Source organism: Acomys russatus, chromosome 9, assembly GCF_903995435.1.
Source record: "Acomys russatus chromosome 9, mAcoRus1.1, whole genome shotgun sequence".
NCBI classification, from domain to species: Eukaryota; Metazoa; Chordata; class Mammalia; order Rodentia; family Muridae; genus Acomys; species Acomys russatus.
This window is the reverse complement of record NC_067145.1, coordinates 61,528,075-61,535,084: the sequence shown is the minus strand read 5'-3', so window position 1 is coordinate 61,535,084 and position 7,010 is coordinate 61,528,075. Positions and strand designations below refer to the sequence as shown.

The window sequence follows — 7,010 nt, the reverse complement described above, 5'->3', positions numbered from 1 at the left end:
TGAACTGAAAGAAAGTCCTCCCAAGAAGCCAAAGCTGCTGGGATTCCTATCTTCTATTCCAGCCCTCAGAACCCTGAAAAATAACTTGGTTTGGTTTGTGCACTTCCTAGTTTATTGTAGTTTGTTAGAGCAGCCCAAAGAGAGTGAGTTGTGTTTTGAAGAACTTGGTATTTTTTTATAAATGATCACCATGCTCAGGCTGTTTAATATCTCTGTAAATTTTCATTACTGCCATATTTGTCTGTGTGCTAAATTGCTGATCCACGCTCTACACAAATTTCAATCACACAGTGAAGTCCACTGAGTGGTCACTGTATTTTGTATATCTGGAAGTTATTCATTATCATCATTGCTATTATTAACTGTACAACTAGCAACTGTGGCATCAATCTTTCAAACTCAGGCCTAATGTAACAGCTAATCTTCACTGTCTACAGTTCAGGAGAGGCACACCTCAGAGTGTATCCATGGGGAACTTTCTAGAAGTTGAGGTGTCTGGACACCATCCCACAGGCTAAGGGACAAATAATGGAATAAAAAGAATCCAGCCGAGAACCAGAACTCCCTCTTCTCTGCTTATTTACAGCCAATGCACTAATTTCTCTGTTCTCCTGCACTTTTCCCACCGTGGCGAGTCTTCTAAAACCAAGAGGAGAAATAACATTTCCTCCCTTGTGTTGTTTCTGCTGGGTGTTGTTCTATAAACAACAAAGCAAAAGCAACCAATACAGCTAAGTTGACTAAGACCAAATCATGACACCTTGTGTGAGTTCTAAGACGGCAAGTGCTATGGACACCTGTCCAATTGATTATAAATAGCTGACCTAGAGGTCTTAGACTTCATGCAGTCCAGAATGCAGATACAATACACAGTATATGTTTACATTTTCATAGCAACAGACTACAACGCTGAAGAGCATGCTGTCATGCATGTTAAATGAGAAGTAACATGGCTATTGACCTGTTTAAGCTGTCATAGCATAGCATGGGCTGAGTGGCTTAAACAGGCACAGTCACATGGTGGCTCTTCAGTCAATGGCAGACCACATACACAACAGTGGTTCCATATGATCATTTTGACTCGCTAGACAAATAGGAACAAAGGAAGAGGCAATGGGTCCCTAGAGAAACTCAAACCTAACAAGGCAAATTCTAGGTCCTAAAGACAAACAATTAATGTCTTTAGCTAAAGCTGCGAACTCTAGACCACTGACTGATATGAGAGAAATAAGCCCATGACTGCCTCTTAAAATGGGGACAGTGACCCCACACTTGAAATCCAGCCCAAAGATCGGTCTGTCTTATTTCCCTTTCTATTGCTGTGAAGGTGACATGACCAAGGAAACACTACAGAAGAGAAAGTTTATTGAGGACTTATTTGCAGGTTCAGAAGGTTAGTGTTCATGACTAGCATGCTGTCAGCAGGCAGGCATGGCGCTTGGGGAGTACACTTGATCCACAAGCAGCCAGCAGAAAAAAGAAGCTGAGACTGTACCTAGAATGGGCTTTTGAGGCATCAAAGCCCACCCTCAGTGCAGGACCCCTTCAACAAGGCCACACCTCTTAATCTTTCCTAAACAGTTTGACCAACTAGAGACCGAGCATTCAAATGTATAAGCCTATAGGGGCATGCTCGCTCAAGCCACCACAGAGTCATCCTTTCCTTTTCTTGAGGGATAAAATATGTTTCAGAGAAATGACACTCAAGTCTCTCTTCTAGAAGCCCACAAGTCTAGCATCCATCTTTGCTTTGCCCTCTTTTTTATATAGAATTCAGTTCAAGCAGGCAGTGTTCTCAATGATGTCATACCTCCACGCCTGGCTTCCATCTAGATGGCTGAACTATGCTCATCTCTTTGTCTCATAATTATCAGCCTCATCTTAGAGCTGACTTAACGATAAGCCTTCACATTTTTTTTTTGTTTGTTTGGCAACATACAACTTTATATCTCTCTGTCTCTATCTCTCTCTCTGTCTCCCCCCCCCAACTGCCCCCCCGATTAATAATTTACTTAAAGATCTCCTCAGCTAAGTATCCATTTTTCTCCATTACAAGTTCTACCTTTCACAAAACTCTAGAAACAGTTCAGTCAACCTCAAGTTCTTCACCACTAGATTGCCATTCCTTCAGAGTCCCCTCATCGGGTACCCATTGCCTTCTGAGGTGATATTTCTTCCAACATCCTGCTCAGAATAATGCATAAATTCTCTAAAGTGACAGCGGCTTTATCTTCAGCTCTTTTCGTTTTCTCTCTGAGTCCTCCTAAGGTTTACCTTTGATGTCCATATTTCTGTCAGCAATGCTTTCACGTGAGTCTAGTCCTGTTCTCACGCGCATCTAAACACTTTTCTATAGCCACTCATTATCTTCTTTCAAAGCTACCTCAACATCTTAAGATATTGGTTACAGCATCCCCCAACAAAGTCTACATTAGTCTTTCTATCTACCACGAAAATTACATTTTAAACAGTTTTTTTAAGTTGTAGAATATGAAAAGGCCAAGATTAGGATGCCTGAACACCATGGCATTTCCTGTTTTACAGATGTCCATCTTCTTTGGGTTCAGAATGCAGAATGCTGACCATACAGCACAGGCCAAGAAGATGGCCATGTGCTTGCTGTATCTCACACAGAGAGTCATGAAGTGTTCTTGTGCCTCTTCCTGAATGAGCACTAATGCTGTCAGGTTAGGTCCACAACATATTACCTAAAAGTAACCTTAATTATGTCTCCATCACTAACATATCTACACTTAGGACGGCTAGACCTTTCATCATATGACTTTGGTGAAGAAAAACGCACATAACAGTTGATCAGCTATAAAATCTTTCATATAATATTTAATACCCCTGAGTGTCTTTCAAAGAAGCTACTGTAGCTTTTGTGTACTTTACACACTTTCTCTAAGGGTCAATCACAATGTAATATATGTGAAGAGGCTTCACAAACCATTAGAAATTGTCCACACATCAGCTAAATAAAGGAGAAAAAGAGACAGTATTTCAGACTGCTATATAAGTTAAGGACTATAAAACACACTGGGCTAGAATCATTTGTTAGTTGCTATCTTGTGCGCTTCGCTTTCAGAAGAAAAAAAGGCAAATGTCTGCAAAAGAGAAATTATATTTTTGTAAAGAATCTAGGGTAACAGCATGAATCCTCCTTGGTCAATTTCCCATGTTTCCTACCAGACAGTGAGGAACGAGGTCAGACCTCTACTGAAATTATTACAATAATAACAGGGTTCAATAGGCTGACAGTGGACTGAGTCGGTTTTGAATGTTTCATAACCCAGATTGAGATAAAAGGCTGTTTCTATCTAATGAGGAAAGCCAGCTAACCCCAATAGCTCATGACTTAAGCATTCTAATCAGATCCAGCCATGTTACTGTCTTTGTGTTTCTGAGTGTAATACTTTAAAACTCGCAAGGAAAACAGTTTTAGAACATTCTGTGTGAACACATGAAACTGTTTTTTGAGAGTAGACATTTCTAAGATACCTCACTTTTAGCTCTCTGTTTCAATAACTGTGTTTGTTTGTAAAGATATCAAGTCTATCTTCTTAGTCCATGCAGTCTCCATCTTTACCATTCAGAAAAGGGATGACACGTCATAGGTTAGAAATAGAATTGTTTGCAGACACGACTGTCCCCTCTCATCACTTGCTGCAGCCATGGTCAACCCCACCATGTTCTTCGGCATCACAGTTGATGGCGAGCCCTTGGGCCATGCCTCCTTCGAGCTCTTTGCAGACAAAGTTACAAAAGCAGCAGAAAACTTCGTGCTCTGAGCACTGGAGAGAAAGGATTTGGATAGAAGGGTTCCTCCTTTCGCAGAATTCTTCCAGGATTCATGCGACAGGGTGGTGACTTCACATGCCATAATGGCACTGGCAGCAGGTCCATCTATGGGGAGAAGTTGGAGGATGAAAACTTCATCCTGAAGCACACAGGTCCTGGCATCTTGTCCATGGCAAATGCTGGACCGAACACAAATGGCTCCCAGTTTTTTTATCTGCACTGCCAAGACTGAGAGGCTGGATGTCAAGCGTGTGGTCTCTGGGAAGGTGAAGGAAGGCATGAACATCGTGGGAGCCATGAAGCACTTTGGGTCCAGGAATGGCAAGACCAGCAAGAAGATCACCATTTCTGACTGTGGACAACTCTAATTCTTTTGACTTGTAGGCATCTTACCCACCGGGCCATTCCTTCTGTAGCTCAGGAGAGCACCCCCACCCCACCTTCTCCCAGTACCCTGTAATCTCTGCTCTCACTGAAGTTCTTTAGGTTCCATATTGTCCTCATTCCCCTCTAAGTTTAGCTGGACTGCAGAGGTAAGTTTGTGATTATGAATAAAAAGTAAATAGGAAAAACAAAAAATAGAAATAGGACTGTTACCCAACTATGGGTTCTAAGAACTAGGGTTCATAGTGGTAAGCAAAATAACGCAGATTCAAAAAGACAAATATAACATGTTTTCTCCTATGCGTGAGACATGTCCTTTACATGTGCACACATAGAGAGACTGGGTAGCAAGAGAGGGGTCAGAAGCAGTGGTAGTGGGTGAAGAGGGAAGGAGCACTTGTTGAGCTTGACTGAAAGCATTACTATGAGGACTAGGCGGTAGCACAGTGGGCAAGTGCACCTGATACCCTGACATCCAGCCTGAAGACCTGAGGTGGCTCTCCAGGACCTACTGACTCCTACAAACTGTCCTCTGCTCTCCACATGTGTGACGGGGCATGTGCATACATATATATGCACACACACAAGTACAAAAAGTTTAATGATATTATGAAACTCATAACAATACATATACACTAATGCATTTTTTTAAAAATAGTGCCTTTCAGGAAGTACATTAAAGCAGATGAAATACTGTGAACTTAGGCAGAAATCTCAGGCTCTATCATGAGCACCTTCAAACTTAGGGAAATTGCTTATGCTCTGTGTCATCTCAGACAAACTCAGATATAATTTTATTGAGGTTTTGTTTTTACTCACACAAAATAATTATTTTCAAGAGATTGTGATTGAATTAAAATCCTGAAAGGAATCATATTCCCCTGTGAGACTATATGTACATCAAAGGTTATATTATTATTGAGTGGAAACTAAACAATTGATGGTCTTGACTCAGAATGAGCATGGAGGACACTTTCTCAAGGGGAAATGGGAAAGAGAGTCCCACAGAAGTGGGCACCTCGTCAGTGTAGTACATACGCAATGGAATTTTATTCAGCCACTAAGAAAAACAAAGCTATAAAATTTGCAATAAAATGGATGCAACTACAAGATATTCGATTAAGTACATTAAGACAAATACTGCATAATCTCTCTCATATATGGTCCCTCACTTATGGTGGGTAAATTGGATGGACCTTCAAAGGATGGAGGTGGGAAGAGTAACAGGATTCGTGAGATAGAAAGGTGAGCGGGGACTCTGGGGGTGAATGGGTTCCGCAGGGAAAGGGGTGGAGCAGGAGGATCAACAAAGTAAAAACAGCCATCTTACCAAAAGCAGTCTGCAGATTCAGTGCAGTCCCTAGCAAAACACCTATACCGTTCTTCACAGACCTTGAAAGATCGATTCTCAGCCTCTAATGGAAAAACAAAAAACCCAGAATAGCTAAAAACAATCCTGTGCAATAAAAGATCTTCTCAGGGAATCTCCATCCCTGATCTCAAGATGTACTATAGAGCAATAATAAAAATGGCATGACACTGGCTGGTTGATCGATGGAATCGAACCAAAGACCCAAAAATAAACCAGCAGACCTATGGACACTTGAGTTTTGACAAAGAAGCCAAATCCATACAATGGAAAAAGATGCATCTTCAACAAGTGGTGCCAGACTAACTGGATGTCTACAGGTATAAAAATGCAAGTGGGTCCATATTTATTGCCCTGAACAAAACTAAACTCTTGATGGATTAAAGACCTCAACAAAACCAGAGACACACAAATGGTTCCCAGTTTTGTATCTGGGAGATAAATGGGGAAGAGCCTTGGACTCACTGGCACAGGAGACAACATCCTGAAATGAACACCAACAGAATTAATAAATGGCACCTCATGAACCTGAGAAGCTTCTGCTTGTTCAGAACTTGGTCAACATATTTGAAAGTGAAACCTCAAGACTGCTTTCTCAAAAATCAAATGCATTCATACAGAATAACAGTTTGAAGTTAAAAATTCAAAATCTTAAGACAGTTTGTCTAATTTTATATTTTTTTTTCCATTTCGAATGTTGAATTGGGACATTTATAGCCTCCTAATTTTCTAGTTGCTATCTACTTCTCCCATAATAGTTGGTACTCTTTTCGAGTGATTCATACACTTCCAGCTTCTTCGTGTTTCTTCATTCATTTTTAAAATTCATGAGGAGTATTCATGCAGTTTGCTAATGTTTTAAATGCATCCAACATGATTTCAAAGTTCCCTTCTCTCATTTGGTTTAATTCACAAGGCTCAATTGAAAACAAGGTGAATAAGAAATGAAGCCAATTTGGGGAGTGTGACTCATGGCTCTGCCTTCCTTAAAGCCTGTAAGATAAAATCATAATAAATTCTGATTTGAGCATGAAAATAAGATATTTCAATTCAAAATTATGTTTAAGACTTTATAGTCTTACATTTTAATTTGCAATATTTGATTTCTTTCTGTAATGTTCTGGGGGAAAAAAAACTAACCACTAAAAATGCATAACAGTTTGGCTGTTCTTCCATAACTGAAGGATATTGGTGCCAGGACCTCCACAGATACAAAAACAAAAACAAAAACAAAAAACAAACAAACAAACAAAATGAAACAAAACAAAAGTGCACGATGTGTTTCTCCTTGGACGATGACCTAGTAGTCCTATATAATCGATGTACATCCTCCCATATGCCCGAACTCTTCACTCCTTTACTTACCTTACCTAGTTGTGGTGGTTTGAATGAGAACAGCCTCGGAGGCTTGTAGGAGGTGGCGGGATTTGAAAGAATTAGGATATGTGGCCTTGTT

General features: G+C 40.4%; 1 pseudogene; it reads left to right on the top strand.

Moving 5' to 3' along the window:
- Window positions 1–3,671: 3,671 nt before the first annotated feature.
- Window positions 3,672–4,229, top strand: LOC127193692 (peptidyl-prolyl cis-trans isomerase A-like; annotated as a pseudogene).
- The last annotated feature ends 2,781 nt before the right edge of the window (window positions 4,230–7,010 follow it).